At 42.3% G+C, this 17,918-nt stretch overlaps 1 protein-coding gene across 1 annotated transcript in view; it reads left to right on the top strand.

Annotated features, from left to right (window-relative positions):
• The window catches only part of MDN1 (midasin AAA ATPase 1), a 1,740,009-nt gene that overhangs the window by 42,165 nt on the left and 1,679,926 nt on the right, over positions 1–17,918 (top strand). The gene's annotated exons all lie outside the window — the stretch shown is intronic.

The following is a 17,918-nucleotide window of genomic DNA, read 5'->3' as shown; positions in this document are numbered from 1 at the left end:
AGTATCTGTAGTGAGGATAGTGGGGTCAATAGCCATTAGGGAATTTATCTCTTCTCTCTGCATCATAGCTCGATTGGTTTCTAGTATTTTCACTGGCGGAAGTCTACACAATTTTAAACAGGAACAGAGAGCAGGTAAGCACTGTACTAATAAACAACTTAATACAATAGCTATTATTATAAAAAGTATGTCTTTAAACAACCAGCCCCACCCCCCAAACCAAGACCATAACCATGATAAACTCCAATCGCCTCCTTCATATTGGCCCCCCTTTTCAAATACCTGTACTGCTTCTTTTATTTTCCCAATATCCAATTCTATCTCTGATGACTTGTTGACAAAATAACAGCACTTTTGCTGGTACTGATGTTGGATTAAAACACATACTCCTCCTTGTTGTACTGTAATCAAGTCTAGGGCAAGCCGATTTTGTATCGCCAATTGGGCTGCAGAGTTTATCTCTATCTGTACACTTCCTATGGCCTCCCTGGTGGCATTAAATGCAATGGCTAATTCAGCTGACATATTCATCATTGCCAGTTGTAAATCGAAAATTCCAAATCCTGGAATAAGAACATGTAATACTTGAAATACCCAGTTCTTTCGCTCCTCCAGTATGGGTGTCCCTCGTTTGTACCTATGTGCAAAACTCCCCATGTTAAGGGGCTGGGAAGATGATATATTTGATATCACAGTAATGTTGGGTGCCAAATATGCCAGTGAACATATCCCTTCCCAGTTTAGAGGTAGTACTTTATATGCAGTTCTTCCACATACGAAGTACATGCCTCCCTGGATTTGTGAATTTATAATGCTGTATTTTATTCGAGGCAATCCTACACCCTCTGGGGTGTCATGCTCAGAATTATTGCAATACTTGTAATCCTCCCAGATTGTATTTAGCAATGATACATTTGCCCAGGGTGCAACATATGAACATCTAGCCGTCCAGAGGGGGCCAAGGAAAACCCGGGATAATATTACAGGTGAATTTTTCCCATTTCTATCTTGTTCTCTGGAGGGATCATATAACAATCCTTCTGGATCTACCAGAATCTCATTTTCTCCCACAGTCAGGTTCCAATAATTTACAGTGTAATTTTGATGAGTCCCATTAATTAACGCTGTCCAATTTCTGTCTATTTTCTCCTCTCCTTCAAGATCCCAATTCCCTGTTTTTATATCAAATAACAAAGTGTAAACACACTGTTCAGGAGGGATCTTTCCCATGTATTTTGCCTCTGGGTTTTGCCCATAAAAATAGGTACCAAAACATATGGGAAACATTTTAAGTGTGGCATTCTCTCCAGGCATCGGGGAGAGCTTGTATTCTGCCTGGGTATTAGGGAGCACCGCACACCTAGGGTACCATTGATATTCTTGTTGGTCACATCTCCAAGTGGTATTTGGTACAAGACACACTTCCCCTCTTTCATATTCGCTTGGTGATACTGGTACTTCATAAAGGCCTATAGGATCCTCAGGGTGTCTAGACAAGTGCCGGCAAATCCAGCAGTCAGTGAGACTTAATGTCTCCGCTAATTTTCCATGAACCTTTATCAATGGATGTAAGGTAGGATTTTGCAACAATGATGCAACACCACTGGACATTATACATATTAACATAAGGGTCACTAGGTACTTCATTGTTGTTTTGTAGAAATAGTTATAAGGCCACTCTTCCCTATTCTCTAGAGGGATATTTGTCCTGCCAAATGGATATATTTTCATAATTTTATTGTGCTCTCCTCCTTGGTCCTACAACCTTTCTATGATGCCGTTTTACTCGTCTCAACCGCCTATGTGTGTTCAAAAATATACCCACACAATTACCAAATATGTAAATGCAAAATATTGATATCACTATACTAATAATCATATACGTATAGATACAGATAAGTAAATTTTACTTCAATGTTCACACCCACTAGGGTTCATCACCGCCGTGCTTTCCACTCTAGCAGTTCGGCTGCACTGGTTGGTCCATGAACAAGTTTTTCAAATACAGGACAATAGATGTTGGCTTGATCCTAGGTCCCTTATCTTCTCCTTTTCGAGTTTTAACTCCTGGTGAGTCTCAACTCCCAGTGAGTAAGTCGCGATACTTCAAAGTTAGTCTTCAGTATAGTTTTGTCAGTTTCGTTCAGTGTCTCAGCAAAAAATGAGGGCGGAGGCCAGCAATTTTCAACCAGATCAGTGATGTGCTTGGGTATTAAACAGAAAAGGGCACCCTTTTTTTTTTTTTTACCGCTGGTACTACAAACCGCACCAACCCTAATGGCTGGCCGCTTCCGTAGAACTGGTACTTGTTTTTTTCTCGCCAGTCACAGAACTGTTAACTCCATTTACCCACTGCTTGAATAGCGTTGCACAAGCTGCATCCCACTATGCTTGTGTTCTCGTTGAGATAATTGTTCTAACCAATGTTCTGGTGTCGTTGCACAGGCTAGTCACCCGTGTTCCTGTTCATGCTGAAAATTTAGTCATCACAGTCATTTACAACCTCGTCGCCCAAAGTGTGCGTAACAACAGTGAGGATAGCTCGTTTTAATGCTGGTACATCAATGGCATCGGAAATGCCGGTGGCGGTGAAAGCGGGGAACTGTATTTCATGAAGGCAGGCGTGCCGTATTCTGCTGAGCAAAGGATTCCTTGGCCATTCAGAAAAGACCTCAGTTTGCAATTCCAAGCTAGGAGCTATCAGGGTGATGTAAATGTAACTTTTCGTAGGGGTCACCACCTTACGCACCTTCAAAATTCTGTTCATTTAGATGGGCGAGGACGCAGGTTGTATCGATGAGTTTGTTGATCTTCAAACAGTAACTCTTCGTCACTGGGCTGCTGTGTCACCTCAGGAGCAGAAGTAGCACTTGAAACCTGTGGAGGTGTTTCCTGTCTCCCTACTTCTCTGTAATCAGGAGACAATGGTAATTCTGCTGTTAGAGTACTTTGTAGTGGAATTGGTGCACGCTTACAGTGGCTAGCATGTATCCAGTTTTTCCTTCCTTCCACTTTCACCGCTGTCTGTGTTGCAAGCAGTACCTGGGCTGGCCCCCGCCACCTGGGCTGAAGACTGTTGGTTCTTTGAAAATTCTTTGTCATAAGCCAATCCCCTGGCTTAAAAGGGTGACCAGGGCCTTCAAGAGGAGTCGGTAGGCTGGCCTTGACCTGTTGGTGGATCAAACGCAAATCTTTAGTCAATTGTTTACAGTAATCTACAAACAAAGGATATTGCACTTCAGAAAGCTTCTTTGGTCGTGGTACCCCCCAGATATTGGCTGGCCTCCCCATGACAACTTCATAGGGGGATAATCGTGACTTGCTACTGGCAGTCATCCGGATGGACATTAATGCTAGGGGCAAAGCATCTGGCCATTTTAAGTTGGTCTCAGCACAAATCTTAGCTATTTTGCTCTTCAAGGTGTAATTATACCTTTCTACAAGGCCCGCTGATTGTGGGTGATTTGCAGCATGAAATCGATGTTTGATGTTAAGGGCGGTACAGACCTTCTCCATTACCTCATTAGAAAAATGACTGCCATTGTCACTCCAGACTAATCGTGGCAATGCGTATCTAGGAAAATATTCTTTTAGTAATATTTTGGCGGTAGAGAGGGCACCATTGTCTTTTAATGGGTAGGCCTCTATCCATTTTGAAAACCTGCATACTACCACTAACACGTATTTCAGTTTGTTACACGGTTCCATGTGGATAAAATCCATCTGTATAGCTTCAAAGGGGAGATCAGGAGGGGCAAAGTGGCCAGGGGGCGTAGGGGTCCCTTTTCCTGCATTGTGCACTGCACACACCATACAACTTTTAACCAGGTTATTAGCAGCTTTGGATATCAGAGGATTACTCCAAACATGGTCCAAAGTTGTCTTGATGCCTTGGGCACTGATGTGTGCAGGACTGTGGGCCATAGTAACCATAGCGTGTACATAACAATTAGGTAACATCCATCTTCTTCTGTCTGTGTCATCTGTGTAACAACCCTCACTGTCTAGTCTACCGTTCTTCTCCCACTGTTCCCTTTCCTCTGCTGTTGTTTCTGCTTGAATATCTCTCACACACTGCATGGTATTTTCTAGTACTTCGTTCTGGGGCTCTCCCTTGATGCTACTCTCAACATATGCATTGTCAAATGGTGCTCGTGCTGTTGCTTTCGCTGTAGCATCTGCAAAAGCATTTCCTCGTCCTATATCATCAGTAATTTTTTTGTGGGCACTACACTTAATGATTGCGACCTGACGGGGCAGGCTGAGAGCAGTCAAAAGTGTCACAATCAAGTTGCCATGCTGAATGGTAGTGCCATGTGACGTGATAAAGCCTCTATTCGCCCAGAGTCGCCCAAAATTATGAGCTACTCCAAACGCATATTGGCTATCAGTGTAGATGTTAACACTAAGATGTTCACTTATTTCACAAGCTCTGGTGAGGGCAATTAATTCTGCAGCCTGTGCCGAATTTTGCGGGATTCTATGAGATTCAACCACTGTTTTGACTGTGGTGACGGCATAGGCTGCAGTGGTCGTACCATCTGGTAACTTGAAGCAAGACCCATCTACAAACAGCTCTCCCTGTGGGTCAGATAGGGGAGTGTCTGTTAAGTCTACCCGTCCCTTGGTTTCTTCCTCAGTGGCAAAAATGCAATTATGATCAAATTCCACATTGTCCTGAGGGAGGGGTAGTAACGTAGCTGGGTTCAAGACATTGCACCGCTTTAAAGTAATATTTGGACTGAACAATGTTAATTCGTAACCCGTTAGCCGAGCACTGGTGAGGTGCTGCGTCTGTGTCTTGTTTAACAAAATATCAACGGCATGAGGAACCATCGCAGTGAGCGGATTGCCACCAACAAACCCTTCACTTTGTTTCACCGCAGCTGCTGCAGAAGCCACTCCTCTAAGACAAGTAGGCAAAGCTTGCGCCACAGTGTCCAAGGTGGAAGAGAAGTATGCACAAGGGCGTTGTCTCCCACCTTGATCCTGTGTCAAAACAGACAATGTACAGCCATGCTTTTCATGCACAAATAAAACAAATGGTTTGCTGTAATCTGGATTACCCAATACAGGAGCAGAGCACATCGCCTTTTTTAAATCTTGAAAAGCCTCCTCACATTTGTCAGTCCAAGGTACAGGAGAGGGCACATCTGAAAGTGTCAGAGCAGTCAATGGTTTTGCTATAAGTGAAAAATTTGGAATCCACTGTCTGCAAAAGGATGTAAATCCCAAAAATGCTCGGACTTCAGAAGGGGTGCGTGGTGCAGTCATTGTATGAACCAGTTTAATTCTGTCTGGATGTAATCTCCTTCCCTCCTTAGAGAGGAGGTGTCCTAGATAGGTGACCTCCTCTCTACAATACTGCAATTTTGGAAGGGACACCTTATGGCCCAGAGGTGCTAAATGATGTAATAATGCAACAGTATCAGTCTTACATTGTGTCATGGAATCTGAGGCAATTAAAATATCATCAATGTACTGCAACAATGCAGAGCCTGAAGGTGGATTGAATTGGTCTAATTGACGTTTAAGACATTGACTATATATGCTCGGGGACTCAACAAATCCCTGAGGAATTCTTGTCATCGCGAATGATCTACCAAAAATCGCGAAGCTAAACAAATATTGAGATTCTTCGGCAATTGGAATGCTGAAGAAAGCATTCTTCAAATCGATTACGGTGAAAAAACACGCAGAGGGTGGAATCATAGTGAAAAGACTATTCATGTCTGGGACCACGGGAAACTGGGGAATTACTATTTTATTAATTTCTCGGAGATCAATAACTAATCGATATACTGTGTTATCAGTAACTGATTGCTCACCATCTAATCTATTAGCATCATTTTGTTTCTTTACAACAGGAAGGATTGGACTGTTACATGGGCTGCTCACTATTTCCTTTATGACACCTGCATGCACAAGATCAGATATGACTGCCTTGAGCCCTTTTTCGCTTGATTTAGGTAATTTGTATTGAGGAACACGAGGTAACCGGGCACCTGGTTTGATTTTTATTACAATAGGGTCGATATCCATAATGCCTACATCATTCTTGCCTTTGGCCCATAAGCGAGGGTCTATTTCCTTTAGCTCTGGGGGTAAGTCGTATTCCTGTGAGAACATGCACTGAGTTGGGGAAACACTATCCATAGTTACATAGACACCATCCATTGAACAGTGAATAACTGCATTTAATTTCTTTAACAAATCTAATGCAAACAAGTTTTCATTGCAACCTGATGTTAAAGAGAGTGGCGTGTGTACTGTAAATGGGCCTACAGTTACTCTCATAGGTGTTGAGATGGGGCTCACCACGGGGATTCCAGAAATCCCAATTGATGTGGTATGAAGCCCAGACAGGGGAGCCCCGGGGACTGCAGAATGTGCAATAGATGTTCTGGTGGCACCAGTATCTAGAAGAAACTTATGGCCCTCTCCTTCGATTTTTACATCAATGTAGGGACCATTCTGATCTACAGGAATACTTACTCGCCCCTGGCCCTGTCTGTGGCTGTCCTAATAATTGTAGGTTTTAGAAAAGAAATCATCAGCATAATATTGTCGTTCAAATGCATTGTCAAAAATATTAGTGTTACGCGGGACCTGATTCTCATTCTGCGAATTCTGATCAGTTCTACCTCTTCCTCGTCCTCGTGCATTACCTGCCGCGTTCCCTCTATGAAGTGACGTACTTTGTCTTCCTTCCAGTAATGGGCAAGTATCACGCCAATGTCCATCCTGCTTACAGTAGGCACATTGGTTGATATTTAATCGGCGGTCTTGGGGTGGTGCAGATGCACCTCGGCCTCAACCCCTTCCCCGTCCCCTTGGTGGGCCACCCCTTTGCTGAGGGGTTGTATCCCGCTTGGGGTATGCCTGCTGTAATAATACCTTTTTCTTCAATTCTTTTACTGACTTCTCATTCTTTTCTAATTCTTCCTTGTACCTGCTCTCATAGTATTGTGCCATCTGTAAAATCTCTGCCTGTCCCTTCGTCATCCACGAACTCTCTGTTGCTTTTAATTTTTGTGATATTTCAGGTAGAAGGCCATTAACAAAGCGTTCTACAAATAGTGACACACCTGTTACGGTGGCGAGGTCTTGACCGCTAAAATCTATGAAAGCTTGTTCAATTCTAGTAAAATAATCTGGGACATCTTCACCTATTTTCTGTTTATAAGTGGCAAGTTTTCCCCAATCCACAGTCTGAAGAGGTATAACAGTTTCTAACTTAGTCAATATCCGGTTAGGTAAATTTAAAATATCCTGATGCGGCAGGGTTCCTGGTGCCCTTTGTGCTTCCCGTGCTTCTAAACCCCCCCATGTATTTCCCAAAGTAGGTGCATCATCTACTCTTCTAATTTTATGCCAAACTTCAGGACCCAATAAAACACCAAAAAAATAGTCAATGTCTTTGAGTGTCATGGTTGTGGTGGAAATGGCAGTTCTAAGGTCCCGATAGAATCCAGCTGGATTCTTTCGAGGGTCTGGCAAGTCTTTCTTTATAGCCATTACCTCCTCCCTTTTCCATGGTATATGAACAAATTGGGCCACCGGCACGGGAGCTGGTCGTCCGGCGGCAGCTGCTGCTGCAGTGGGCATATCAGGGTGCACTTCCCTCATTGGGTACCCCTTGTCATATACATTGAGAACATCTTCCCTGGCTATGACACAAATGCGTACTCGCTCATTTATGCTGTTACTATCAAGAATACAAGCCACACTGTCCCGCCATAATTGGTATAATTCTTGTTCATAAGGGAGAGGGGTAGAATCTGTAATACAAGACTTCCAATCCCTCTCCAATTTTTCAATCATATACTGTAGTGCTAATTGCTGTCCAAAATGTGACATCTGTTGTATTGTGTCCATAATATCGGTGTGGGTGTAAATAGGATGTGACATCCAGTTCTCTGACTGATTCTTGATAACCCGTTTTTCCCCATCCCCAATAGTGGAACGGGTACTAGGGGGCGAAATCGACTTAATAGGTGTGCTCCATATGGGTGAAAGTGAGTGTGTGGCTTTGCACTGCCGGCGTTGTCCATTTGGGGTATTAGGGGCAGGGGACCTTATTGGTAACCTTGCAGTGCTGGCTGGTAGTGGTGGGGCAGGTGGCGGAGGGATTAGGACTTGGGCTATTGGGGTAGCTTGGGCTAGAGGCTGTGGTGGTTGTGGCACATGCTGCTGTAGTGGTGCACCTGGATTTCCCAAATTGTGCCCTTGCCCTTGCTGCTGTTGCTGTGCCCCCATGATAGGTTGGGCTACTGCAGGGGGTGTGTAAGGTGGAGGTGCAGTAGGGCTATTATCTAATAGCTGTAGCATTACCTCATCTTCCTCTAATGCATTTTTGGTTTCTGTTGGCTTTGATACATAACTTCCCTCCACCTGGGCCCTATGGACTCTATCTTCAGATTCAATCCCTTTCTGGGTTTGGGACTGGTGATAAAGGGCGGCCTTCTGCATGATGGTTCTCCTGTTTTCCCTCTCTATCAGTTTATCTGATTTAATTTTTCTTTTATTGGCCTCCATTTCCCATTTTCTGTATACCTCAAACATATGTTGTCTAGCCTTTTTATGAAACAAACATTCCTGTAGGTAGGTTAGTTTCTTTAAATCAAAAGACCCATCCTCTGGCCACTGGAGGTCAGGACAATGTCTAGTATACCTGCGCCATATACTATTATACAAATTATTCTCTAAACCATAATCCTTTAACATGTCCCACCCTGGTGTTCCCTCTTTTGGGATCGGTTGCTTTTTATCTAAACGTGGCACATGATTTCGGCGAAAACAAAGACATAACCCTTGCCAACATTTCTTATTTCCCATATCTAACCTTTTAAATTTTCAAAAGACAACACACACCAAATTTCAAAATGTAACATGCACCAAAGAAACCCTTTTTCAAATGTGCACCAAAGAAGAAAAAAAAACCCTTTTTCAAATATTTACCAACTTACAAATTGCTCCAGGCCTGGGCAAATTACTCAAACAAGAAAAACACGTGTAATACAAATTGTCAAATGGTACCTTGTACAAATGCAAATTTACCAAGAACTAATCATTCCCAAAAATGATAAGTTATCCAAAAACAATTATTCTCTCAAATGCAAGTTAAAGCAGACAAGTAGCCAGCGAGGAACAGTCTTACCTGACTATCTGCTTTTTCCTGGATTTCTCTCCGGCCGCCCGTGTCAGACTAATCAGTCAAGATAAAAACCGATGTTTTCAGGGACTTCGCTGGGACATCACGAGAAAGCGGGGAGAGGCCTGCCCGGTGGATAAGATGCAGCTGCTTTTGAAACTAAGTCTTTGTGCAGGGGCCCCTGAAAACTACACCTCCGGAACGGCGTCCCTCCACTGGCAGCACGTCTCGTGACAGAGCTACTGAAGATATCCACTGGAAGGTCCCTGTTCGGGCGCCAAATTGTCAAATGCACATATTTGCAGATACTTACAAATGCATTTACAAAGGAGTTTTTGACACGGAGAGCCGGAGTGAAAAATCAATGACCAAAGGTCTGTTTATTTTTGCTGCAGCAAAGAGGACAGGTTTACCACTGGCATCCCAGGCCCGAAGTAAAGTGTGCTAGCATAAAGCGTTTAACAGTGATATTTATACTCATACATCAAAGGATACATAAAATGTGTAAATAATGATATACGTCATACAAATATTTTAAGGAGTTAATCAGTTTCCACACACCGGTTCCATTCCCAGCTTTGTCCTTGCCTCCCCTCTGCAGCTGCCTGACTCCCCACATTCTTGAGACCCTTCAAAGGATTACGTGGTTCAAAGGTATAGATATCAGCCTTTCCCTCCCCAAAATACCACAGCCGAGGTCAGTTAGTTATTTGAACACACAATTATAATGAGTACAGTGCCCCAGTTAGGGAAAGAAACCAGCTGCAAGCCTATGGCGTGGAACCAGGCTTATTTTACTTAAACAAATATACATAAGATAACATATGTGATAGACAGTACGTTCAGAGACAACAAAAGCTCAAACTTACACGTGTAAAAGGAACGAAGCAATTCAAAATGGATTCTAACAGTTCCTCCCCATTTTTTAAAGATAAGATAATTAGTCTGATTTATATTTAGTAAAGTAGGCCCGTAGAAAGTTTATATGGTGGACTGGATTACCTAAGATGTTAAAGTCCTGATGCATGCTTATATTGCAGGATGTGGAAGGTTGCAGGGTAGACACTTAATGAGTCCCACCTAACCTTCCATTGAAGCAGGCTTAAAGCCTCCCCTTACATGCTGCTATTGGCCTCTGGGGTTGCATATTGGGAGAATTTTAGGAATTGCCTTAGGTAGGTCTTTTTCATGTTTTTTTAATCCAAATAAATGCCCTAATGCAATCTGACTAAGAAAATGCCTTTTCCATAGTTTATTTTTTTTTAGTCTGTAAGGTTCAATTAACTAAACAATAAAATCATTAAAGACCCCAATCGATCTAAAAAGCACTAAATACAAAAAGCAATAGCTGGCATACCTTGTACACATTATGCTGAATCCAAAAAACGAAGAAAGGATTATGTGCTGTTAGGATGCTCACTTCCCAATTGGTATGCTAATCATGCCATAAAAGTCACCTAATCTTGTTTAAATACAGTATTGCCCATGCTTCATTAATGCTATGTTAAACTAATAGCAGATCTTAACTTAAAACCAAATATTGCAAAGTTGGAAAATCCTTTATAATTCACTCTTTGATAGTTTGGACTTTAAAATAATGCAAACGTCCTGGTAACCATCACATCTTTTCCTTGTAAACAGGTTATTACCGCCTGATGACGCAAATGTATGCTGTTGTCAATAAAATACTGCTTTAATAAACCTTTCTGCTCCATCATGAGTGCGGGACAAGAACCTACAATATGACCTGTCCTCCGTGTGAAATTTACAGAGCCGACATGTAACCTCCGTAGTGCGTTGCTTCCAGGTCAGGGAATTAATTTGAAAGACGCCCATCCATAGAGTTATTAGTTTAAGCTTTGGTTTTAGGCCACACAGATCCCCCTAACTATGACTGCGGCACAAGGGGGCCATATCAGCATATTACCATCCAATCATGTGATCTTTTAGACAGTACTGCTTTGTCTTCAAGTAGGAAGATCTCTTTCTCTGAAGCGTTATTAACTCTGTTAAAAGCAAGTGGAGAAACGGTTAAGGCCCAGTGCTCCTCTACCTTAAAAGTGGTGAGTGCTTAAGTCAAGTTATTGTAGGTCTCACTATTGCTTATGTTATTTATAGCTTTCTACACAGTGCCACTGAAGTTTGGTCTAAATTTTTTTTGTTGATGACAAAATTTCTGAAACACACCCAAACTAGTCATTTTGTCTCCTGAGGCCAAGTTCCAAGCAGATTTGCTCTGGAGAGGCACTTGGTGGATGATGAAACTCACGACGATATGTCCTTATTACAGCTTCATCGATTATTTTATCCGCTTCCCCTCGAAGTGCCTCAATTCCATTTATAGACAAGGGGACATGTGTTGCCACCACAACCGTCAGAGGCTGAAAAGACAATTCCTTGAAGGCATTTTTTAAGTAGCAAAAGACGGAGTTTAGAGTGTTATTTCTTCTTTATATAGCACTGCACAGTTTGATATGTTCCTTTTGATTTAAAGATAACACCCAAATATTTGTATTCTGGCACCAATTCCAATGCCGAGTCATCCACGAAATACATTGATGGTGGGTATCTTCTCGTTGTTACTAACATTGTTTTTGTTTTAGATAAGATCATAGTCAATACGTCATCAACGTACATCATACAAGGCACACTAAATCCGGACAACTTGGGAGAATGCAAATTTGAGCTGTTAAGCAGATTGGTCAGCTCTGCCAGATACAGGTTGAAAAGATATGGGGCCAATACACAACCTTGTTTAAGGCCGTTATTTGGTGTTTTTTTTCTTTGACTGTGTTGAGTCTTTTCCCAACCTTACCCTTGTCTATGTATTGGTATACAACAGTTGCCTGGCCCTTAAAAGGGAGAGAGAATGTATCAGTTTTGCAGCTTAGACCGTAAGATATCACGCTGCACAGCGTCAAAAGCTGACCTAAAGTCAATGAAGCATAGAGGTAGATTGGATGATAGATGCCTGGCTCTGTTCCATTAACAGAGCGAGCATGGAGATGTGTATAGAAGTGCCTGTTTTCTTCATAAAGCCAGTCTTATTAACTGGCACTAAAAAGCTGGCTTCAGCCCAGTCTATCAAGTCAGCAAGGAAGCTGTTTGCAGAGTATTTTGCCTCCACATCCATTAGTGCAATCAGCTGATAATTTGCAGGGGTCGTCACCTTCCCTGCTTTATGAATCTGGGCCAGTATTGAGCCACGCCAGCTACCTGGAATTACTTAACTTATTAGGACATGATTGAATAAGCTGGCCAGGTGTTTAGCCCAAAACTGGGCTTTCTGTTTGTAAATTGCTTGTGGGATTCCATTTGGATCAGGGTGCCCCATCCCAGTGACTAGTAGCAATGATTTTCTCCACATCCCTATCCCCCATGGTAGGAGGCCTTACAGGGCTAGTTCTCTCCATAATTATAAAATCTTCTCGAGACCCCTGTGGCACGATCCAACCCACATATATTTCTTAGTGATATGTGTCCAGGTGGCTTCTGAGATGTTGAAAGTGATGGCATGTGCACACCTGTAGAATGATTCACCAAGTGCCAGAATCCTCTGGCATTATTTTTCCTAGAATCTTCCAGAAGTTTGCACCAGTAGAAGTCCCTCTCAGTCTTTATTGACTTCCATGTGGCTTTTTGATAGAGCAATCGCAGCTTCTTTATTAGAGCCCTTCTTCAGCAACTGAAGAGCTTGATTCAGTTTCTTCTTTACAGTAATTAATAGAGCAGGGACTTTTCCAGTTTGGGGTCCTACACAACCCAAGGTTTTTCAAAATCCTTGGGACAGAACTTAATCCGCCAAAAGGTTTGAGAATTCTACCTACTGCTTCAACGGGTCGTTGGTCTCTTCACAAATCTGTTCCCATATATACAATGCTCTTGCTTCCAGCGGCTCAATAGTATTTTTATTTTTATTTTTACCAAAAAAGCCTTCCGTAATTGGTCGTGGAAATTGAACCAATCTCTGGTTGGGCTTGATCATGATTTAGACCCTCTACATGTAGCAGAATCTTCTGTGGTTAATCGTCAGTTTCCAGTTAGGGTCCCTGTACATAATATATAACCATTTGAAACAAGGCTAAGGATACAAAGGTGTAGTCGGGGATTGAGTTGGAGATAGCTGAGTAGAAGCTGGGCTGTGCTGGGATATCTGGGCTAATGCAACAGTTAGTAGCTCTTAAGCCTAGATGCTCCACTTCAGTTAAAAAATGGCACCCCCTGTGGTACTTTCTCTGCTGCCAATATATTCTGAATTTGTTCCCTTGTGTTCGGAATTAAGTTGATATTGAAATCTGTCATCATTATTAGCAGAGCGGGATTTAGAGAGGACTGAGCAGAGATAAAGACCAATAAAACGTTAATTGTCTCTTGCTTTTTTTTGCAGTCCATGGTTTGATGTAAACATTTATGATCAAGAGGGGTAAAGCAGGGCTCAAAAATCTACTAAAAAAAATCGAGTTTTATTTTATGAAGCTATTTTTAGATTCCACTCAACCCTTCTGGCAATGGACAAAGAAGCACTGTGTTCAGAGACAGAGGTCAAAAGTCATTTTGTCTTGCAGTGAAAATACTTTTCCTTGTGACTGCAGAGTTCCAGCATTTTGTAAGGTAAACTGTCTGACCTATGTGAAATAAAAGGATTTTTTTTCCTAACACACATTTATATAACTGTCAACTTTACAAACATTTCAAATTATACTTCAGTAGCTGTGAAAGACCATTTTTTCTACTTCTATGTGATGAAAACAAATATTTTAATAGAATGAAAAAAGTTCAGTACATTTTTCTTTGTGATGGGCAAATGATAAATGTTTTCTGAAACGCAATTTTCACAGATTGTTAATACGCTATATAGTTTTATCAGTAAAGCTGCAAGTTAGTGGGAAGGTTTTTGGACATTTCTTGGAAATTTACTGTCTGTAAATGACAGTGCGCTATCTCATCATGCTTTAGTAATAAATTTATTAAAAGTGAGTGTGTAAACAAACTGAGAAACATTCCTGCCCTGATGACAAAGCTATTGGCAAACTAAGAGGCAAGTCATGCATGGATAATGTGTAATCTATATGTGGGCTAGATTTATTATACATGGAGCAAACGTTTTGTGTATTTAATCAAACAGAGGCTTTTTTTTACAGCAGAAATGCTGAACTCACATATTTGAAGGTGCACTCCTATGTGAGAATGGAAAAAAAAGGCGACCTTAAAATACAATTTTTGCCTAAGATTACACAATTTGAGACCCGTGTCTGGGTCAAGTACATTACAGTTGGGTCAAGTAGATTATTCAAGCTACTCGATCTACAGGTCTAGTAAAAAATTTATGATTTTTCGAGGCCTGGGTAAAGCACTTAACATCATGAGAGCCAAGATTTTTACCACTTGCATGTTAGGGTCGTCTGTGTTAATCTCCTTTGTTTTTACCTTAAGGTCAGCCGTAACATAGATGGCTAGGCGCCCCCCTCCCCACCGCAGGCAGGCTAAACGTGTGAGTCTTCACTGCTGGCTTTATATAACCCAGATATGAAGTAAAATTTAGTACTTCTGTGGCTAGGTTTCTTGAAAAATCGCCAGATGGAATGAATTTATATAGGCAATAAAGTGATAGTCGTTAAGCTTCCCAGAGAGCCCCTTTATATTTCGTTTGCATATTGCTAAATTTTCCTTGAAAAGGCCTTCAACTGAACTTTCACTCTGTCACCACTTGCTGCGCCTTGTATAGTTCTGATTGCAGGGCGTCTGGAAGCTAAGCCCAGTCTGCTGCAGAGCTTTGAGATGAGTCTTTTATCCCATCTACTTCAACGCCATAATGTGATACAGAGCCTTGAACTCTTGACTTTGAGGCAGAGAGACTCTGAGCCCCTCCTAGAACCGACTTTGTCTCTTGCTGCTCATTGTTTGCTGGTCCCCTATTATGATTTTTTTTTTTGTTTGGCCCTTCTTTCTGCATGATCTTGATAGGTGCTGGAGTTCCTAGAGTTTGAGGACCATAGAAACTGTGGGTAGGCTTCAGCCGTGTCTCAGACAATCTCAGTTCACCATTTTGCCTATTCTTGCCTCTCTGCCCACACTTGCTCCATAAGCCTTTCAGTTGCCCATGTAATAGCTGTTTTGTTTGTTCCCGTCAAGTTTTTCGGAGCTTATAAAGGTAACAGAAATAATATCAGATGATTTGATAAGTGTTAGGAATTTTCTGCACCATACGTGTCATTGAACCTCGGTTAATTATATTGTGTTGATTCCTCGATTTATACTTTGGGATGAAAGTGAGTCTGCACAGTTTGTTGTCATTATGAGCCAGCTTCGAGGTAAAATACGATGCAAGCTACCTTATTCATTATGTTGATCTGTCTTCGCTTGCGAAAAATGACTGACCTCATAATTGGTAATCACGAAGGGACCTAGTGCTGGATAATTCAGTAGTTCTCTGGGTACCTGACTTTCCTTGCAGTATAACCAGGATCTATTTATGCTTGTATTTGTACTTAAATTTGTGGCCCCTGCTTCCACCACAGTGATTGTTGGTTGCTCTAATGGAGCTGGTTGCACTGTCTGGGCAAAAGCTTCATTTTTTACCAGATTATTTTCTTGATTATAAGACGTTTCTCTTGTTCCACCATCACAAGCTTGGCTAATCGAACGTTGGCTAGTCGAAGGTTTGTCACTTCCTGTAGGCTTTGACTCTGTCATATTCTTAAGTGGGTTTTTTGGTAGAAAGTCAATAACTTCTGTAACAAACTAAGCTCCACGTATCACCCCTTCATCTTTACCAAAGGCACTTTCGACTTCTTGAGGTTTACTCGATGAGATGAAGATACAGTAAAATTGTTCTGTCTGCCCCGCTGGAGAGGATTTCGTTGCTAGCTTGTTATGGGATTTCCCTGATCCTCTTACATTGTCATTTCGTCAGCTTCAGATTACCTGCAACATAATCACTTGTTACTTTGTGTAGTAAGTGTGAGTTATCCAGAGAAGAATTCTGTTGAACCATATTAGATGACTGGATGTTATCTTCATTACCTACTTCTTGTTCCTGGCCAAATGCAGTAGTTTGTTGCACTAAAAGTGACTGAGAGCTAGAGCTACAATTAGCGAGAACTTCAGTTATTACGTGAAGCAACTTTTTGTGATACTGAAGAAACCTGTTTTAAGTGAACTTGTAGATCTAGTAGCACCGAGTTAAGAGCGTCCAGAAAGCTTGCCAGCTTGTCAAGATTTGATTTGCATGCAGAAGATGGTGCTGGCTGTGCTGCGTGAGCTTGTGCACGCTGGATCAATGAGTTTAAAGCTCCAATTTTTTTATTAATTGCTGCTACATTAACAGCCATAGTATTAAGGAGATCCACCTGCAAGTCTGAAGTTGCTTGAGTGGTATGTTAAAGCATTTACAACAGACTGGAATGCATGGCGCAGAAGATCCCATGTTTTACTGGTCTCACCTTCCTGCCAGGATGTGGAACATTGGGGAAGATCTGATCTACAACAGTGGAGGGAGATGTCAGGGCTTGCTTTCAGAAGAAGTCACTCAAAAGCCTCCTTTGGGCCCCTCAAAGCCATGATCTGAGAAAGGAGATAGTCTTTTTGACCGGGCAGGAGCCCCCATGTTTTGGGCCGTTGACTATGCCGGGAGCCAAGGAGTATCTTCTAGCCTGGTTTCACCAATGTCACACTTATTCAGAATTGAGTTTAACTGTTTCTCAGGAGATGGTTGGTGCAGTTCCACGTTAATCTGCATAGCCTGCCTCGTTTTTAAGGACTCGGTTTCTTTGAACACAAGCCTCTTTACCCATTACTTACATTTGGGACGTAGCCCCTGCATCTTTCGCTTCTGCTCTTCTTTTTGCCCAGGTCTTCGGTTGAAAAGATGCCTCCTGTTTTGATGCAGCACAGTCTTACTCCTCTATTGACCGAGCATTACAAATACTGGGCATTTGGGCTGTAGAGGTGTTTTGTAGATCATGAATGACTGTTTTGCAGCAGCAGTACATCCATTGTGTTTTTTCAGAAAAGCATGTTGGTTCCATGCAGTACGCCGGTTGCTTGCGGCGGGGTAGTGCCATCAATGGGGGTAAGAACCTGGACCCCCATGTCCTGTTTCTGGCTACGTGCCACCAAGCCACTCATCGGAGACTAGGTAATGGCAGTATTTTAAGTAATAAAGTTCTTTAAAGGTTTTTTTTCGAGGCGGATTAGGTGAACTTGAGGGTTTCTGCTTGCGCCAAAGTCCCCTTTATCCTTCCACAATGCATGATAGCTGTTTATTTCTAAAATTGGACCCAGTAATCAAGATTATTACGATTGAGCAGAAGGTCAGACTGCACAAATTGCGCAAAGCACGCCACACTGTAGACCTGCAAATAGGTAGTAGTAATAACAGCAGTTGTCTTTCTCTTGAGGGTTGACTGCCGCCTTTAAACACCACAACGCTTTTTGGACCCAAGAGTCTCTCACAAGGACATGCAACAGGAAGGGCAGAGTGCTGTCCCTCTGAGACAAGCTGCACTGACCCAATGCCGACCTCTTCTGCTCCCAACACAGAGGGCTGCAGCCTAAGGCCTTACCTGCCCCTCACCTCTGACGTCTGGCCTGGCAAGCTTGTGTATGCCCGCTTAGCTCGAGTTCTCAGGGCTACTCCTGGAAGGGTTGCAGACTATAAGTGGTCCTCAGGACACAGGCCTCTACTGATAATTCCAGAGACTGTCACAAGCCTTTGGCAGGCCTCCCCAGTAGTTGCTTGTAGGAAGTTGGCTCTGTATGCTCT

This window comes from Pleurodeles waltl, chromosome 5, assembly GCF_031143425.1.
Source record: "Pleurodeles waltl isolate 20211129_DDA chromosome 5, aPleWal1.hap1.20221129, whole genome shotgun sequence".
NCBI classification, from domain to species: Eukaryota; Metazoa; Chordata; class Amphibia; order Caudata; family Salamandridae; genus Pleurodeles; species Pleurodeles waltl.
The sequence above is the reverse complement of the archived record's forward strand: the minus strand, read 5'-3'. Positions and strand labels throughout refer to the sequence as shown.